Below are 22,551 nucleotides of genomic sequence, written 5' to 3' on the forward strand. Positions count from 1 at the left end.
AAAATTCATACTAATTGTGATAATATAATAAGACACACTATCACTCTAATAAATTAATAAATAGTAAACTTAATCAACAAATTAAACTTATTATAAATGATGGCAAATAATCACAATAAAGCTTAAAAAATGCTCATTTAACTGGCACATAATTAGTATGTTATGTTCAGGCCTAATTTGTCAAATTTTTTCTTAAGTACTTGACTACAGTCGGTAGTATAATAGCAATAATACTTGTTATTCTTTCAATGATTATTATTATTTTTTTTTTGGACCATATTTAATGAGGGTGATCCATCCAGCAATTGCATATCATTAGGGACCCTCAGAGGTTCACAAGACAAACATATACACAAGATACTCTACATAAACAAAGTCTTATTACAAGTCTTTGGGAGTGGGATTGTAATTTTTTCCTGACATGTGACAGGACTTGAACCCAGGATCCTTAATTATGATAACATACTGTCTGTTATTATTTCATAGATCCTAAATGTATCAAAGCAATGCTGAAAATTAGTATTATACAATGTTTGTTATAAAAGACATTAAGTTTTAATTGATTAATTTTATTGATTACAAATTTTTTATTTGATTTATATTTTTTGCACGACAAAATAATATGAAAGAAAATATATACTAAATAATTGTGAATAAAAATTGAGGTTATGATTACACTGTCAACAAAATTAAAATGCCTACACACAAAACACACACAATAAACAGTAGGCCTAAATGATTATCAACAAGCTATTACAAGTTGGAGTGGTACAATTGAATATTAACAGCTACCAACACAATTTGAAATTTAAAATAAATTGTCTAGTTTTATAATTGCACTGTAAAATAATCCTATAAATGAAATTGTTTAAAACATGTAGGATACCTTTTATTTTCACAATAGTTTTGCATTAAAATAAAATTGATTATAGATGATATAGTTAGTATACTGTTATCTGTTTAATATTTCAGAATATAAATACCTTGATCATGAGCATAAGAATAGTTTACAAAAAAACAATACATTTTACAATGCTTTGTAGAAATAATAATTTAAAATTGATTGTTGTTTTTAGAAAAATTATTTTCAACATTGAAAAAAATATTAACTTTATTAAATTAAGGATATTTATAAGATTATTAATATTAGTCATTTTTTTGTGTTCGATATTAAGGAATATGATGTACATGTTTTGTAACTGTTGTTTATTATTTAATATTTTCAATAGGATGGCAGGACAGCATTAATGTATGCTGCTAATGCAGGTAATACAACCATCTGCCAACTGATCTTAGATGGTGGAGCTGATGTCAATATGCAGGATAAGGTAAGTCATACACACAGTTTATAACATTAATTTAACCTTCAGTGAAACAAATCAATAAATTGAAACTATTGTTTTTAGAATTTAGATGACTACCAGTACTATAAGACTTTAGGAAAATCATAGATATTATATAATATCTCTATGGGAAGATTAATTTAGTTGACAATACACTACTGTAGTATCCATGTTATTATACTATTGTAGTTATATTATAATAATACCAATTCTCATAACAAACATATTTTAAATATCTTGTACATTCTTAAAATGAATAGAATAACACAATACTGGTGTGTGAGGTCAATATAGAAATGATGAATATATAATAAGTTATAAACACATGCGTAATAACGTATTTTCTTCTTTTTTTACAAATTCTCATACTATTCTGATTAAATTTGCAATTAAATTTTTTTATTAAGAACATGTATACTTCAAGTTACTTGTTTACACACTGTTATACCATAACATTAATATGTGTATTCAATAATATGTTATACACATTTATTTTCCATAATTCATTGCCGAATGTGCTTTAGAAATAAAGTGTGAAATGAATTTTACAGCACAGTTTTTAAATATTTTTGCTATTGATTATTAATTTAACTACTGTACTGTAAATAAAAAATGCTGATAGCATACACCTCAATCATCAAAGTAAAGTTAAATGGTATTATATTCAGTATGTTTTTATAAATTGATAACACTAGAGGGTGAGCTCGCCTCGCTCGCTCCCCCTCTAGGAAGTGTAGACGATGGTTCTCGGATTGATAATGTTCTCCTTATACGTTTTCTGTCGCTTTACCATTATTGAAAATGCTTGACATTCGTAAAACTAAACTACTTTGTTTCACAGTGTTTTAGATGAAGTGTAGACGATGGTTCTCGGAATGATAATGTTCTCCTTATACGTTTTCTGTCGGTTACCATTATTGAAAATGCTTGACATTCGTAAAACTAAACTACTTTGTTTAACAGTGTTTTAGATGATTAATAACATTTTAAAGTACAGTTTTTATTGTTTGGTAGGGCCCTTTGGGGAGGCGGAGGTCATTTGAGGGAGGTGCTTATTCGAGGGATATATGTTAAATTTTGTAGTTTTAATAATATGGTAACATTTATAATAAAATGAAATCCTCTAATAGATATGAAAAGTGCTAAAAAAGAATAACAAATGCTTGGTAAATTGTAGATAACAGTGCGGTGAATTCTACTACAAATAGTATAATTGTGTTGTTATAAATATGTGGATGGACGTTTATTAGATAGTTGGGTTGGTGGGGGGGGGGGGGTTATTATTCAAAGTGATGTTTTATTGGAGAGGCGTTTATTCAAATGAATACCATCCTAATAATTATTAATACATTATTTAATTTAATCATCTTTTGAAACTAAATGCTGTGACAGAGTGGGCCCAAGAAAGAAGACATTACGGCTTGCAACATGGGCAGACATCTCGGTCCTAACGGGACACAGGAAGATAGCCTACAGTTATTCCTGCAAGCTTTACTCAATAAAACTCAGCTATCGGGATTTCACTCGAAAAATGTCTTATCATCAAATCTCCCTATGTAATTTTATAATACTATTCCCCACAATATATTCTGATTCTTTATGACGTATATTTAATTTGATCTTTATTAATTTGCAGTATAATTTAACTACTGTACCTTCACACACGCGTGGTATGTTTTAAAATAAACAAAAAACTGAAATGGCTATGACTCCTACTATCTGATTGTTTTTTCGTCTTCCAAAGGGACACTGTATTGATTGATGGAAAGTGCCTGTTTCCAGTCACCTTTAGGGTCAAATCTATTATTTTAACTGCTCCCTTGATTTTAAAAGAGAGAAAATATTTGAAACCAGGTCGTTGCAAGGTGAACTTATCTTAAACCCGGAAATTACTTTGACCGGGAAGAATTGAAATTGAGAGGAAAATCTAATGTTGAAATCATAAATGTTGTTAAAAAACTCTTTATAATATCTTCCTAAGATATAAATATGGAACAATAGCGTCGGCGTGAACACTAATGTTATCAAATCTACGTTTCGCGGTACATCTCGGATAGATAAGGTAGGTATCCAAGGCGGAGATTTGTACCGAAGTTTTTGCATTGTGCTCGCCTATGTCAGAATTAACCATAATTTATATATAGATTCAATAAAATACTCATAACACTTTTCATAGCATAAACTTCTTTTGAACATTAACTTATTTTAGTATGAGGCAAGTTAGATGATTTGTCAAGTTGTATTTTTTTTAAATAGCACTAATAATAGTTGATATGATATGAGTTTAAAAAACAAATTAAGTTGTCTATCATCAACCCTCACCTTAATTCCTTTGCTCTTTATATTTTGAGGATATTTCTAGATTAAAATGATATACCTATGCTGAAAAGTTGTAAGGATTACTTTTGGTAGAAGGGCTCTTCTTACCTAAAATTAGAGCAAATACATAAGCCCATAACACCATAATAATATTATGACAAAATATATATTACATATACACACACATATATTATACAAAATTTCATATTTTTGGTGGTATATTGTTCTGTATAATTTTGAATATCCTAAGTTGTTTAAATTTAACCAATGGCAGCATATCATAGTTAAAATTATTTGGGTTGCTCTTACAGCCTTGTGTTAAATGTTAGTTGGAACCATTGTTATAATTTTAAATCTTTTGGTTTAGGAACCAAATTCAAGCCTATTAAATTCCATTGATTTGCTACTCATATATTTTTGTCATTTTTTGGTTAAATTTAGCTATTTTAGGGCTTTCAACAATCTACAACATTTACATTTTTATTGACTAATTAAAATACAATATCTAGCTATTTGTTGGTTTTCAACAATCTACAACATTCTTTTTTTATGGGCTAATTAAAATAATACAGTATCTAGCTATTATTTGGATTTTCAACATCTACAGTATTCTAGCTAATTTTGGGTTATTTAAAACTAATTGTAAATTGCTAAAAGGCCACATAACAAACAAAACTTGTTTAACATCCCCTGCCCTCCTAGATGTTTGGCTTTCTTTCCTCTGGTGTAATTTTTGTTGTGTTTAACAGTTTATGAGAAAAAATTGCTTTACTTGAATGAAACAGTATTGTTATAATCAAGAAATTGCAAATGAAAAGGCAATTAAATTAGTTCAACAATACATTGATAAAGATGCACACAAGTATAGCTAACAATTCTTGCGTAAGCTACATTTAAATTTCTAATTTTTTTTTAATGAAATTGAGATTTTTTTTTCACACTTAATGTAAATTAATTCAAATAACCCACAAAATTTTAGATGATACAATCTGTTTCATATTTCAGAATTTAAATATACCTTATATTTTGGTGCACAAAATGCCATAAGTAAGAAGCAATTTTTTTATTAACCGATAGAAGCATAATGTATATTTTCAAATGTAAAACAAATCGGAATAGCTCACACAAAACAACAAATTGTACATGCTTTATAAAACAATATTAAAAAATGTATTGTTTCGAAAATTAACTGAAGACATTGTTGTGGGAAAATAGGACAAGTAGATCAAAATGCAAGATAAACATTTATTATTCAATAAGGATGTTGTATAAAACTATAAGATATTTAATCATTTTGTTTTACTACGTATTAACATGATGTAAGTATGTTTTGTAATATTGTTAATGTTTAATATATTCAATAGAATGGTCATACAGCATCACATGTTGCTGCTCAAGTGGGCAGTACTGAAATCTGCAATCAGATTTGCCTGCATGGCGCAAAATGTTCAAAATAAGTCATACAATCATTATTATTCATTATAGTTAATCTGAAATTTCACTCTTCATTTTACTTAATCTCATAGTAATACATTCTTAAAATGTTTAAAAAAAAAACAGAATTGATCAATAAATGTGTAATAATATGCCAAAATAGTATGAATAATTTTATTCTGAAATAATTATGAACAACACTTGTTATTTGTATAAAATAAAATTCTCAAAATCATCTATTAAAACTTGTAATCAACTGTTTGTATTAGCAAATGTACTTCACGTTTGTGCAGGCATGATCTATACACATAAAGCACAATATTTTTGATGTGATAAAGATTTCATCATTCAATGCTAAAATGAGAATTTGAATTGTACAACACAGTTTTTAAATGTTTGTTATTTTATTTCATTTCATTTATTCATTCGACCAATAAACAGATACAGAACAGAATAAAGCACATGGTCAGGGGCAAATAAAGCAAAACAATTACTATAACCGCCCTGGCTTTTAAACACGATGTAGCTCTCGTTCTGCGAAGCCTAGCAACTAACGAAAAACAGTGACGTAAAGCTTGAAAATCCCCTTATAGAATATGACATCATCTTTTGTGCCTTCTATTTGCATAAGCGATGTTTAGGTAGTAATACGCAGGGTGGTTTTGGGCGCTTTAGGTGCTAAAGGGGTAAAGAGCAATTAAGACATACTGTAAATTAAAACAACAAAATACAAAAAATATTGCACCAAGTAAAACATTTGTACAAGCTTACTAAAAAGTCTCTTAGTATAAGAGACCTATACATAAATATACAAAATTAAATAATTAAAAGATTAATAATCGGTTATTGAAAATTTAACTACTGTAATATAATAGAAGTTGCCTTAAACATAGTAGCACAAATTAGATTGTAAATTTTGATTAAAATCTTTATTAACTCAAGATCCTGTATATTTAAAGCATAACGGAACAAAATTTCCCTTTTTTTAAAAGAGCAATAGACATAAATTGGCATTTCTCAACATTGAGACAATTGAGAATAGAGTTGTAGCTTGATTATTAAGACGGTCGGCTAGCAATCTAAGGGTCCTGTGTTACATGTTTTTAAGAATAAAAACTTATTTCATTGTATCCTATAACTTTTTTAAACATTGATGCTTTCAAGTAAATTTAAAACAATTATTGGATGTATATTGTAATTGAAGACTATCTAAGTTGTAATCCGGCAGATGCGGACATTCAGGCGACCCTTGTGAATCACAAACGTTAAAGAGTGAAAAAGTTCATTAAATAATGATGAAGCCTTGTCATAAACAGTAGAATTGAAGCAATTTTATGATACATTACAGAAGGATAATCACTAGGTTTATTTTTACATTTCATCTGACTCCAAAATCTTATTTGTACAGTAGGACTTGTATTTTTAGCTAAAGAATATATTTACGCTGACAGTAAAGTATCTTGAGCAAACTTTAAATTATTTTTTGTCATTTCTTAAAATATAAAAACAAAAAAACAGGCCAATGTTATTAAATTATAAAAAACCTGTTATTGTAAGTTAATTTATACTAGAGTGTACATGAGCAAAACAAAACAGGCCTACCCTATAAAAATGAATAAATAATATATTAAGATTTAATGACAATTTTTGACAAAATGGGTTTTATTACATGATATACCAAAATATGAGCCCATATTATTAACATGATAATATTATGAACAATTTCAAATTTTTTGGTGGTTGTTGTGCTTTGTATAGCAAATTTTGAAATGTCTTAAATTAACCTATAATAAGTGTTATAACGTTCGTAAAAGCCAGTTACTTATTCGTCGTAGAGGGCGTAGATGCAAACAAGTTTGCTGAACTGGGGTGGCAAATGGTAAAGTAGGTCATGGGTGATCGATTCATACTAAATTAAAAAAAAAAAAATAAAGTATGTCAAGTGTTATAACGTTCGTAAAAGCCAGTTACTTATAGAGGACGTAGATGCAAAAAAGTTTGCGGAACTGGGGTGGCAAATCGTAAAGTAGGTCAAGGGTGATTGATTTATACCAACATTTTTGAAAAAATTAAGTAGGTCAAGTGTTATAATGTACGTAAAGCCAGTTTGCAAAAAAGTTCGCGGAACTAGGGTGGCAAATGGTAAAGTAGGTCAAGGGATACCAAAATATGTTGAAAATATTAAGTAGGTCAAGTGTTATAACGTTCATAAAAACTAGTTACTTATTCGCCGTAGAGGGCGTAAATGCATAAAATTTTATTGAACTTTGACCGGAAGAAGTAGAGGAGGTCAAGGCTAACATGTTGATGCAATAACCACTCAATTAGATAGTTATTACATATTAAAATCTGTTTTTAAAAATATTTGTGACTGTCCCTTTAATTCAATTTGAATAAGGAACTAGGAACTAGTAACCAACTTCACAGACATAGTATTCAACAGCTTGTAAAAAAATTGGTCAAAAACACATTTTTCGCACAAACTTGCTGTTTTAACATAGCTTAATAGATAAAGGGGAATCAAACGGTGCCCCAGCTCAAAAGGCGCTAGCTATCAGTCTTCTTGTTTAGGAAGAGTCAGAGTAACACATTTTAAGTTTTGTAATATAGATTGGTTTGCTACTCATCATTATAGTCATTGTTGGTCAATATTTGCCTACTTTTGGGTTATTTAAAATTGGTTATTGATTTTGTCTTTTAAATTTAAATTGTCTTTAAATAAAAGTTAAATTGTGCGTAGTGCTGCCAATTTGAAAGGTATTCAAATCAATTCTAAGACTGGAAATCGGTTTGGATATCATAGATGAAATACCCCTTGTAGCATTTCAAAGATATCATTTTTGATAAATGAATTTGACAATTATTGAAACCATTAGAGATCAGATGGTCATCAAACTTATATAAATAAAAAATGGAAAAACCAATACAATAGATCTTTAGTCTGCTTCATGGCATATTTAACTGTCTGCTGACTGCATATTTAAACATTGATGATTGTTAGAATTCAAATTATTAACGGTGGGCTTATACTTTACATAGGTCTACTTTACTGTGAAAACAGGATGCTGGTCAACTCATCACTAAAATACTTTGATAACAAATAGTATATCAAGACTTAAATATTATGAAGAGGGAAACTTGAATGCCACTATTATTCCAAAATAGGGATAGGCTGCTGTGTAGTGTTTATATGACATGTTCAGTTTTTAAATTCACTAGTAAATAATAAACCTTCTTAGTTTCTGTCTAATAGCATTACTGCTAATGCAGCATATTAAAGTTTAAATTTCTAAATTAGATAATTTATTGTACTATACATCACAGCCACTGATCATAACTGGGCCCTCTTGGAGACCAGTCTTTGACTGAAGAGGTTGCCCAGTATAAACAAAATATTTTAATTTCAATAATGACACGTCAACCAGTAATTTTGATCAAAACAAATTTAAGGCAAATGTACTGTACATTACTTTACATATAGTCTACTCGCCCTAATTTGCTAAACATTTTAGCAGCTAGAAATATTGCCACATAATTTTTTTTGGGTAAAAAATGTGTATTTTTTTTTCATCCAATGTTGAGAGTGGCCTAACAACAATGAAATCCATAAATTATAAATAATTACAACATTGTTTTTCATATGTATGGACAATGGTGTTTATAACCCTTTAATTAACCCCACATTTCATAGGATACATACTGTACAGTACAAACAATGGCATAGACTCGACATTAGGATGTTTTTTCACTGACAGAATTAACTTGGATTTATAGATTCAACAGCAAAGTGAAGTTCTCGTTCATGTTTTATGCCACAAATTCAGACCACTGGTTCCTTCTGAGCATGCACAATACAATTGTGTCATCATCTCCAATGAATCTTTGCTTACAAGAAATCAAAGTGGTTCTGAAGCGGGTTGATTTGACAGATTTCCATGTTAATTCATTGCTCCTTGCTTATTCTTAGTAATATTGTAATACGTCAACACAACTTCTGTAACACAAGGCAAACTAGTGCTGATCTATTGATACTAACACTAAGAAATCTTCTGACAGACTCTGAGTTGGTTTATATCCATTGTTAATCTAATTTGTTTTCATTCTGAATTGTCTGACTTGGCATAACCATCTGGTATGCAAATAACCATCTGGTATGCAAACACAATAATCAAAGGAAGTGTCCTCATTATCACATTACCTGTACAAATTGTTGTACTTTATTATTAGGAATTTAAAAGAGAAAAAAATGTTACCTTTAAGTTTGTTTTTTTAAATTACAGTATAACAAAGTTTACTAAAATACATTATGACTCTGAGAATAAGAACATGATGTTTGGTATGATAATTATCTATACTATGTGAAATATAATAACCTCTATGTGCTTAATATTTTAACCCAAGCTGGTCACAACCTCATATGTATGTGCCTGATCGAGGCAGGATCAGATGTGAATGTTGCAAGCGATGTAAGTCATATATTTAACAAAATATTTTACTTTTTTTTCCAATTTAAAAAGTCTAGATTAATTTTTCACAAAATCTACAAATTGGAGTAGTAAAGATTTTGTCTGATCTAATGTTGTAATTATAGTTACAAAATTTTCACTCATCTTAAACCTTATTCATTATTTTAATGATTTACATTAATACATATACAACAAATACAATACATTAGTTTATATTTTTGAATGACAGGTTTGCCAAATATAATTGTGGCACATTTCAACAAATTACTGCATATAATTACTGTAGATAAAACCAAAGTACATTTGCTCATAAGAGCATTAATCGTTCTACGGAATGTGCCTTGAAAGCTTTGGTCTTTGCTCTATCGTCCTACTGTACCCCATTGCTTGTTGTAGTATAATATCCCACTACCCGGCCTGTGTTAACTATAAAGGCATCCATGTCTAATTCATATGTTATATTTACCTGTTTCAAATGAAAAAAATGGATAGCTAAATTGTTTTAAATTTAAAGAAATGCAGAGAATAATTTGCAAGCATCATAATTATACAGTATTTGAACATAATGAACATAACTACCTAAAAGGTAGTCTTCTTTATTGTACCTTTTTAATATCCTAGATGTGGGTAAAGTACTTTAGAAGAATCCTCTCTCACTTCTCATCTGTTGTGTTGGCATACATATTTTATTTGTTTTATTCTTTGACTTTATTTATATATTATCTTTCATTTACATTTAAGCATGCCTAGCCATTATTTGAAAACATTTTCTTATCTTATTTTATGCAATGTTATTAATTATATTCTTCAATTTAAAGTTATGATGTTGATGTTTTCAACAACAGCTAGCTATAGAAAGAAAGTTGATTGAATATAATTATATGTAAATTTTTCAGAAAATTCAGTCGATGATCACTGGTTTAAAAAAAATATAAATTTAATACAGTATTTAAAATGAATTAATGAAAAAAATTATGTATTTCTTCAATGGCTGCAAATGGTAACTGGCTGCAGACCTCTTAATTTATTTTAAAGTCAGGTTTTTCAAAATGTACCCAACTTTGTCAATAAATGATCCAATATTGTGAAATAAGTAAATTTATTCTAATTTTAGCTTTTAATTATGTGAAAATCAGTCTCATACTTAGTAACTTTATTAAAATTAAAGAAAAGATTGACATGATTATTTTTTTTATCACGAGAGCATAACGGTGTATTACTACTAGCAAGTTTTTAAAGGAAATAATGTTCCTCAAATTGTCTAGACTATAAAACAAGTCCTATAGTATAACAATTTGTCCTGATCAATTTTAAATTTGAGTGTTAAATAAAACTTGTCTGCTAAATCTAAAACTTAGTTTTCTTCATCTCTCTAAAATAAAACATTGTTTGAATGCCTTTCTGATGAATTTGACAGTAAAACAAATGTAATGTCATTGCAAACCATTGTTTATATCACCATGGTTATAAGGACAGTTTTAAAGAAAACTGAATAGGCCAAATTTGTTTTGTTACGTTTTGTGTCCAGGATTTGAATGTACAAAATATGTGAAAGATGGTCGTACAGCCCAGATGTGTTTACATACCATAGGCCCTGTTTCTGCTGCCAATCCCAAATATACCGTATAAACATACCGTATAAATATACCGTATATATACCGTATATGAAATTCGTGCACCGTTTCCGCTGCACATACTTCGTGGGTGGGCTGTAAAAAAAGTTGGCTTTCATTACCCAAAATGCATTTTGTGAGACGGAAGTATGGATTGACCTAGAGTCTCGTGTAGTGAGGTTACATGACAAAAACAAAACAATGATGGTTTCTCAAAACGTCTTAGCATTGCTTTCTATTTTAAATCTAATGATCAGAAGTGGCGACGAATTTACATCGCACAAACAATCTAGAAATGTAGAATGAGCATTGACTACAGTACATCCATGCAAAGAAGACGACGGCATTTGCCGATAACATTGGCGTTATTAAGTCTACCACAAATTCTGCTTTTATTTTGTTTGAGATACTTTTGTAAATCTCGGTACCTCTTCTGTTGCCATGTAGTCTCCCCCCAACCTTCGCTTCTCCCCACAATTGAATTGCAAAAATAGTTATTTCTTCAGTCCACATTGATATTTTGATCTGTTGCTTGCTTATTATACACGTGTGTGTCAATGCAGCAGAAAAACCAAACAAACGCGTCACGCTCTGTTAGTTTTTGAGCTCGTGTCATGGGCCGGGTCACATATACGGTATATTTTGATTGCAGCAGAAACGGGGTACGAAATATACAGTACGGTATATTTTGGAATATACCGTATAATATCCACAAACGATGGGGATATTTATGCGGTATATATACCGCATATATATACGGTATATTTTTTATGAGACCCATTTCTGCTGCCAAAAAATATACCGTATATAAAATATACCGTATATATACGGTATATGAGTGCGTAATACTGTAAATGCTTTATTTTAATTTTTTTTATTACCATTAAAATATACAATGTAGCTAATAGATTAAAAAGTCACCCATCTTCAAAATTTGATTATAAAGGAAAAGTAAAATTAATTAACATTTTGTTTTTATTTATTTTATCTTCTTCTATCTTATTCTATGATTTATATATACTATAGCTGGTGTATCTGTCAGTGTTCTTTCTTCTTTTTTTAATTAAAAAATGCCCTTTTGCAGCAATGTCAAATGATCAAAGCTAAACATAATTGTCAAAAAATAATAATTATATAAGATAGTTAACCTTTCCACCTGTAATTACTTAATTACAAGCTTAATTACAAGCTTTCTTATTCATCAAAATCATCACTAAGTTTGTTTACACTTGATATACTTTCTATAATGTAAATTATAATATTTTAAGCACTATTAGTTATTTCAAATTTACATGGAATAATACAGTTATTTATTAATCAATAATACTCCTCACACTTAAATTTTATTAATAGTGTACTGTAATTTAATAATATTGATAATATGCCAAACTGTTAAGTTAAATTGAGATTTGCTATTCTCTTTTAAAAAACCCCAATATATTCTATAGGCTAAATCATTCATAATTGATTGTATTTTTTAGTGTATTCAAACTTTATTTGATCATCATCAGGAATGATGATAAAATGTAAGCATTATTGTTAATATTATGGAATGCTTTATTAAATAGGTATTCAGCAGTGATCATCATTGCTTTGCACAGTCTGTAATATAATTAAAATGATTCCATCTTCTATCATTGTTTTATTTATTCATCTTCTTCATCATTATAAGACCATAACAAACTCGTTTAAATATAAATCTACCCACTGTAATGTTGGTGTTGCTACAGTTTTTCATATTTTAGGACAATGACAGATTATCAATGCTTATCTTTATAGCATTCATTCAAGTATAAGCAATAATGTCAACAGTATATTATTTGGAAATCACAATATAAAAAGATCAACTTTAATCATTTTGTAAAGTTTAATATTTCTTAACAGACTGTTCATTCTTTTAAATTAAATTTTAAATTCAAACATAAATTTATCCACAAAATATCAATTATTAAAAATAAACTTAAAACTCTAATCGTGCCTTAAGTTGATCATTTACACTATTTTAACTAAAATAAATACCGGTAACTTAAATTTAAAGTTTAGTTAGCAAAGTTCAAAAGGATGAACTAAAACACCTAATAAAAACCATAAAAGAGGCTACGAGGATGCTTGTTTTTCTTGTCTTATCATTATTGAATGAATGTTATTGAATAAATGTTATTGAATTGAATTCACAGCCTACACATACAATAATATACAATAATGACAAAATTTGATGTTTAAATTAAGTTTAACTAAACATGAAAAACTACGATGTGTATTCCATGCGTACTGTACACCCATTTTTTATTGTTGCAAAGTTTCAAAATGACGCAATGAACTTTACTCCGTCCATTGGATTGAATGTTAAATTAACCAAATATAAGTCCCGATAATGAACAGAACAGAGTATGCTCAGTATACTGTGCATAAGCATGCGCAGATTAATATTTTGTGTAGATTACCGTCCCCCCTTCGTCTACCCTCCTGTCATCATAAAGTCACTAGTAGGTTTTATTGTAAATTAACAGCACACTACGTGCAACAGCTAATACAGTAGTACTAATCATTGTCAGTATTTTCATTTTTGTTGTAAATGTATAGTCAACAGAGACCTCTTAGAATCAGGCTTCTGAGTCATGTTAGTCATATATTCTACTCATTCACCTTTTACCAAAAATTTGGGATTTTTAAAATGTCTTTCTTTCCATCATATATATTCATTTAGGACTGACAATTTCATTCTTATAGTTTCATTCTACTGTAAAACAATAATACTCTCTTTGTCATTACATTCAGCCTCTTACATTAACATTCAAATTAATTCAGAATAAACACATTTGGATGATGAAGCCTAAAAAAAAAAAACCAGAATAACTAAAATACAAATAAATTTTGATTTTTATATACATTACTTATACTACCTTTTATAGGTATAAACATACAGTGCTAGTTAAAGGGGATTCTGGGTTTAAAATTGCTTTTAAACATCGTTTATTTATTAAATAACAAATATTATAACAATAGACATGTCAGAATGAAGAAGTAATAATGAGAAATTAAAAAAATTAAATTTCATATACATTTTAGTTTAAATTCATGCAAAGTCTGTTTTTCAGCAGCTTAGGGAAGCTCATTAATATTCATGAGATATTCACAAAATCACGTCATCAGTGGATTCCAAACTTGCGACGTCATGTACGTTGTGTTTGTTGACTAATTTACATCTCTCTCCCTTGTCAAACGATGACCACCCGATCATTGTGAAATACATTTTTTGTAGATTTTCTAAGCTAGGCCTAAGTGTAATAACAGTAGCATATATTTATTTGACATTTAATGAAATACAAAATTTAGTACAGATCATGGAGTCATAAATTATACTATTTTTATACCTCTATAGCAGGGAATAATTTCGCCAGTGTAGCATAGCAAAAAGCTATACAAAACAACCTTAGCAAAAAATACAATACAAAACTATGTTCTTGACTAAAAAATCAGTTTGATTAGCAATTTTGCTAAACAAAATTTTCAAATGAAATTTTTCCCTGCTATAGTACAGATCGTATTCGGCTTCACGTACTAGCCTAAATCATTTTTTTTATGGGTGAGAGCCATTCTGACTAGGGATTCCATGCCACAATGGATGGCTACGTTAAAACATGGGGCCTATGGGCCTAGCTAGCCTACTAAACGATTGGCCCATAAATAACAAAACTCAGTGGATTCCAAACCCATCCTATCAACCAAACTCAATAATAAACAATATAACCTAAAACGTTCTACAAAATCGGCTGTAAATATTGAGGCAAAACAAGGTCCAATTGCCGTCCGCACGTATGGTGTCTCGATCGTCTAGTAGGCTTAAAATAGTTTACTCTCCTAAATAGCGGATACTGCATCAAGCAAGTAGACCTAGTAGGAAGGAGACCTAGCCGATCCGGCCCAGTTAAAAATTGAGCTAGCTAGTGTAGTAGACCCTATGCGAATTGATACTACCAGTCCTTTTACTAGGCTACACTTGTTAAAATTAGCAATACTTATGTTTACAAATATTCCAACTCTCTCATTCGAGCTATATTATCTATACCATTCCGGTAGGTCGAATCGACCTTCAATCAAATACTGTACATCGTTCATGTTGTGATTATAGACGGGGTATACTCGACCCGACCAGTTTGGTATTGTATACTGTATCTGCTTATCACGTGACGATGCCAGGAATGGGCAGAGAGCACGTTTATCGTCTCGCTCAGAAGGAATGTACAGACGTTACGCTTCATTGATTTTTAAGGGTTTTTCCCTATTGTCAGTGCGAAAATCGGCAAACGTAAACTGAATCTCCAAATGATTTTACACAATTGTGATGAATTTTCATAGAAAATTGACATTATAAATGGGAAGACCGACTAAAATTACATCAGATAAGCATAATTTTACAAAAGTAGTTGATATGGTTAATGATAACGAGTCGTCGGAAGATCGACCATTTCACAAATTTTCCTATTCTGTAACAGTGTCATATCGCCGTAGCTTCACTTCACAGCCTTCATTCTGCTTCACCGCTCACTTTATAATAAGTGAAACTTTTACCGTTCAAGAGACAAACAATTATATTTTATTTTTTACTATTAATTTTAAACCCGGAACCCCGCTTTAAAAGTAAATAATAGTCAACCAGAAATAAAACTTGGTTTACTAAAGCTTTGGTTGCCAACGCAATGTAGGCGCTACGCAAGTGAGTAGTTGACCAATAACAAGCAACAGTTCCGATAATCCATCACATTGTGATTGGTCAATTTGCTTGATTTAATTTACAAAAAAATTGGATAGACTACAGACAAATGGACAGACTAAATGTTGGGACAAACAAACTTATTACATGCAATTATTACTCAGTAATCACCTCTGTAGTCCCATGGGTTTTCTTTTATATAGTTATTGATTACACTGCCTTAAAATATTCTTTAAATAATAATTGTGTAAATGAATTTGACCAGGACCTTTACCATGCCAATCCATATCAATACTTTGAGTTACAATTGTAGAAATATATATATTGATATTCATTTGTAGCTATACACTTATAGGCTTCATTATCTTAAGATTATTAGAGTATGCGTAACAGCAGTTGATCATACGCACTGTTTATATTTTGTGTGGTGAAACGAGTACAGGGGTAGGCCTATAGCTACAGCAGTATGATCGTAATCACTGTTTATATTTTATGTGGTGTAGTAGGTACAGGGGTAGTCCTATGCTACAGCAGTATGATCATAATCACTATAGGGCTGGAAGTCATTCAAATATATAGGGTTGTAATTGTATTAAACTACTGTGGAGTAGGGAATAGGGCAAAACATCTGACTCAACTCCCTGACGCAAAGCTACTCCACAGTAGTTTAATACAATTACGCTGCATACTTGGGCTCGAATCTAACCACTAGCCATCAGCGCAAGTGGTCAGAGGTATGAACGGCAGGCTAGTGATCTGGAGGTCGTGGGTTCGACTCCCACCCAAGAACTTTTTTCGCAAGTATTCTCAAATGTACTTAGTATGAAGTACAAATGACGTCAGAGTAGGGCAAAACATCTGAACAATCATTCAAATATACCAAATTCTATATTGTGTGGTGTCTGGTACAGGGGTATGACTACATCAGTATGGTCATACTCGCTTAGTGCTTAGTATGTGACCTGATTTTAGTGAAGGTGACAAAGTCACATTCCTCAAATATGTATCATGTTCAAAGAGACTTTAATACCATATAGCCATAACATCTTTATTATTTTGTCTGTTTTTGTTATTGCATGCATCCATACATATGGGGAATAGAAAGTGACCGCAATTAGGGCGAGGCGCCTGGGGGTAATGAGGTATCAAACTGACTGATTGTACTGTGAAGTTTTAAACTATAAATTGTAACAGGTATTCTGTACTTACTAGTATAAGATATGTTTTTATTCAACTGTGATATTTTATGTAAAGGTTGTCATTTTGTTTTTTGTTTTATTATTAACAAAAATGTGCATTTCTCTAACATATTTATTTTTAAAATGTTAAATAGAATGGCGCAACAGCATTGCATTGGGGTGCAGTAATTGGTCATGTTGATGTCTGCCAAATGTTGGTAGACATGGCAGCAGCAGTGGACCAACAAAATAATGTAAGTCATAAATTAATTTTTGTATTGAGAACCATTCAGGATCAGAATCCTAAATTTTATTCTTCATCTTCCTCACCCCTAGAGGAATGTTGCAGCGCCCATGTGGCGGCTCTATATTGCTCTGTGCATAACAACTTCGTATCTGTTTGCAGATGGTTTTTTTCATCAAATAAGTTTTACTGGATGCTGGAATAGCAAATTGAGCACCATATATTCACAAATTTCTTATGTGGAAATAATCGTATCTTGGAGTAAATCGCAGTTGTTTTTCTTGTTGTTTCCTGAAGTTCAGCTAGGCCCTGCTTGTGCCTTTATTGTTTTAATTCAAACTCATCACTGCCCAAGAACAATGGTCTACTAGCATCAGTGGGAAGCTAGCCCTGTACTTTCAATCTGACTGTGCATATTGTTATGTAAATGACCTTGTACACCTCATGCTTGAAGATCTGCTGTTGTCATGCTAATTAGCTATAGCTCTGAGTTTCTTCATGGTTTACAGGGCTGTGTAACCAACAACAATAACAGTTGTGAACTTCTTGAAGAATCTTGCTTAATTATACAATCTTTTAAGTTGAACTCCAGTAGCTGTAGTATCCACCTATTACCAAGGAGGCCAAAAAGAAAAACCAGGCGTGGTACAAGAGCTGGGCGTGACAAACACACTAAAAACAATCTATCATTTCTGGACTTATCATCAAACTCTCTCTTATCTAAAAACAATATTAAATTTTGCAGTATTAATACAAGATTCGTTCGGAACAAAACAACAGAATTTGTGGATTTCGTTATCGAACATAATCTGGATGTTGTTGCCCTTTCGGAAACGTGGCTTAAACCAGAAGACACATCAGTTATAGGAAATATTACACCCAACGGATACTCTCTCAAACATGCTCCCCGTGCTGGTACTAAAAGAGGTGGTGGAGTTGCACTTCTTTACAAGGAAAGCATAGTGGTTAAATGTTATGACACGGGATTATTACCAAAATCATTTGAACTGCTAAATGTGGAAATAGTCAGCAATGCATCCTCAGTTTTCCTCGTAGCAGTATATCGTCCTCAAAGCAAATCAACGGGTTGCAGTCTAAATGTTTTCACTGAAGAATTCTCAACTTTGGTTGATCACTATGTATTGAAGCCGGCTCCCATACTATTCGTTGGAGACTTTAACATCCATGTGGATATGCCAAATGATGCAGATGCAATTCATTTTCGGAATCTACTTGTAGCAAGCAGTCTTCAACAGCATGTGTCTACACCTACACACCGACATGGTCATACATTAGACTTGCTGATCACTCGTTCATCTGATCCTCCTGTTTTCTCAAACCTTAATGTCATTGATGGTATTTCAGATCACTATGCAATCACATGTAATCTCCTTATCAAGAAGCCACCCGTAATCACTAAATCCATCGAAACTCGTCATTGGAATGCTATAAATTTTGAGACATTATGTAAAGATATCACACAGTCTGATCTCGGAACTTCGCTCTCAAATCTTGATTTATCAAGTAAAGTACGACTATATATCACCACTTTGAGTGAACTTCTTGACAAACACGCACCACCGAAAAAGAGAACAGTAAAGGTCCGACCAAACACTAGTTGGTATAACAGTGACATCTATGCTGAGAAAAGAACAAAGCGTAAGCTTGAAAAGAAATGGAGAATCTCTCATCTGAAAATAGATCGTCAAGCTTACATTGCACAGAAGAGGAATGTAAATTCCATGGTAAGAAAGGCAAAGGCCAACTACTACATTGGCTTGTGTGAAGAACATGCAGCAGATCAGAAAGGACTTTTTAAAATTGTTAACCAACTCCTTCATCATCGCCAGGTATCACCTCTCCCAGATAGTCTTTCTGACTTAGATCTTGCGAACAGGTTCTGTCAATTTTTCACAGACAAGATCAAGATCATCAGAGACGACTTCAAGATTGATGACATGTCATTTAATGAGCCTGTGACAGCTGTTCATCAGCATCTCACAACATTTACACCAGCATCTCAAGATGAGATCCGCAACATTCTGATGAAATCACCAACAAAATCATGCAGGTTAGATCCAGTTCCTACTTCTATACTGAAGAAGTGTATAGACGCAGTCGTTCCAATAATAACGGAAATCATTAACCATTCTCTTAATACCGGCATAGTGCCAGATGAACTGAAAATTGCTCACGTTCGTCCTTTAATAAAAAAGCAAAACTTGGATCATAACACGCTGAAAAATTACCGCCCGGTGTCGAATCTTTCTTTTCTTGGAAAGACTCTGGAGCGTGTAGTGACATCACGCATTACTCCATATCTTCAAAAGCATAATTTAAATGAGAATTACCAGTCGGCATATCGTGCATGTCATAGCACGGAGAGTTCCCTTTTAAAGGTACAGAATGATTTGTTACAAGGAATGAATGATGGGAAAATAACGCTATTGGTGTTGTTGGATTTGTCAGCAGCGTTTGATACAGTTGATCACCAAAGACTGATAACCCGTCTGAGAAATCGCATTGGCATAAATGGTGTTGCTCTTAACTGGTTCCAGTCATATCTTACAGGAAGACGTCAGCTAGTCTGTATCAATGATGCATTCTCAGATGAAGCTTGCCTGGAATATGGTGTACCACAGGGGTCAGTAATTGGGCCTGGCCAGTTTTCCATTTATACGCTTTTTCCCCTTGGTGACATTATTCGCAAACACAGTCTACATTTCTATGCAGATGATACACAGATTTATGTGTCAGTAAATCCAGTGCAAAGGGATGTTGCTGCAGCAATCAGTAAGATGGAAGCCTGTATAGAAGATGTTCGCAATTGGATGACAACAAATTACCTAAAGTTGAATGATGGAAAGACAGAGTTTATTATCGTCGGGTCTAAATGTAACATCTCCAAAATCAACATCACACATATCAGAATCGGAAACTCTAACATCGCTCCCTCATCGGTGGTCCGGAATCTGGGAATCATGCTGGATAGTAATCTCACTATGGAAGCACAAATAACAACTGTATCCAAAGCAGCATGCATATCGATTAGGAACCTTGGTCGTATTCGCGGTAATCTTAACAAGAAAACAGCTGAATTGATTGTACACTCATTTGTCACTTCTAAAATTGACATTGGTAATGCCTTGTTGTTTGGCATACCAAAATCTCAAATACAACGTTTGCAGCGCTTGCAAAATATGGCAGCTAGAATTGTAACTTATACAAAATCAAAGGCTCACATAACTCCTGTCCTGATGGATTTGCATTGGTTGCCTGTTCAACAACGTATTAAGTACAAAGTTGCGTTGTTTGTATTCAAGATCCTAAATGACAGTGCTCCTGCTTATTTATCTGACCTTGTGGATCGTTACGAATCATCCCGCAGAGGCCTACGATCATTGTCACAAAACCTTCTTCAAGAGCGTAGAGCGAAAAATCAGTGGGGTCAGAGATCTTTTTACGTTGCGGCCGCAAGTGTATGGAACAGCTTACCAGCAACAGTTAAATGCTCAACTAGTCTAAACAGTTTCAAGACCAACCTAAAGACGTCGCTATTCGCTGATGTTCTCGCACGTTGTTAATGCACAAAGCGCCATGAGCGCCACATGGGTGGAGGATACCGGCGCTATATAAGTTTTCATTTATTATTATTATTATTTTAGTTTAAAATGCTTGTTCCTCAAACAGAATAGCACAAAATGTAGCCTAAGAATGTAATATTATGGTATAGAGGCTACTTGTTAATACCTTCATATTTTTTCTTATTTGAAATTTTTATTAAATTGTCTAATTATTCAACATCTTGAATTTAACATATTTATACCATCAAGATAGTGCAGACAAGTCAACATTAACAAAAATAAATAAACAAGTTTAAAATGCTATTTTTTGGGCTATTAAAAAGCTGCAGTTAATCTAGCAATCATTTGGTGGATTACTGTAATTTAGTTATTAATTCTCTATTAAATAAATGTCATGAAAACTATAGCGCTTAGATTGCTTAGTGCTTGAAGTTGCTTGTTGGTATGACAACTACAACTAATGCAGATCCTGCATTATATCTGTCTCAGAATATCCTTGTTTAATCAATCTTTTTAAAACTTTTTTAATCATTACATTAGTAATGCTAATTTTAATACACGATTATAATATTATTGAATGCATTTCATGCATTTCTCATTTGTTTCATGCTGCACAATTTTGATGTGTCAGGCATGTTTCTGATGGTAATGGTATCTTGGACCTTGTGTGAATGGATAAAAGGCAAACAACTTTGGGGAATACATTTTTGTTATACTGATGTTGTCACAAAAGTTTGTAGTTTTTCTGATTTCAGGATATGTTATTTGTAAAGTAATGGCATAAAATTTGAACTGAATTCAAATTGAATCAAATATTAAACTTTTTCTTCTACTAAAATGTAGAGTAGACATTACTCTATACATTGATATAAACAGTGGGAAAGCCACTTCGCGTTTTGACCGTTAAATCGTGTAAAATCGACTTACTTCCGCATTGACGATTTTGAAGCGCCACCTATCGTTGAAAACTGAAACCACGATTTTTCGTCGCCTAGCAAATAAGTGCTGTTTTATTTTAAGCTCTCATGAATATTTAAGAACCGCCCAACATTACCTATTATGGTAAAAGCATTTCCTAATAAGTATAATTGGATAACCAATCGGTTTCCTTCAAAGATACCGAAGCTAATACAATACATTCGGCGACTGAAGTCGGGACTCGTGAAATTTATAAATGTGGTACGATTTGACTACTGTTTTGTTGTCCATTTTCTGAATAGTCGGAGGTGCATCCCAACAAATTACAAAAATTATAATCAATTGTTTTATCAAGAATAATATTAGTTTAATCGAGTATGATATATTTCTATCCTGTTCAAAATTTGTTGGTGTATTCTCAGGCCTCGAAAGGTAGGTACATTTTCTAGCTGTGAGCATGGTTGCGGCAACGCGAGACACGTGTGTCAGTATAGGCGATAGGATCAGATTATCAGACGACTATCGGATCAGCAACACAGTACAATTGTACTGTGTTGATGCTGATCCGATAGTCGTTAAGTTGTACTGATTACGAGTATCATTGGTGCCTGGCCGGCCTAGCCTGGTGATCTGATCCCCCCCAAAAATACTTTTTTTCAATCAGTATTAATATTATTTTATTTTTCATTTATTATTTGATTTATTAGGCTCAATAGATGCCTAGCTAGGCTACTACTA

The sequence above is a fragment of the Antedon mediterranea genome, chromosome 3, assembly GCF_964355755.1.
Source record: "Antedon mediterranea chromosome 3, ecAntMedi1.1, whole genome shotgun sequence".
In the NCBI taxonomy this organism is placed as follows: Eukaryota; Metazoa; Echinodermata; class Crinoidea; order Comatulida; family Antedonidae; genus Antedon; species Antedon mediterranea.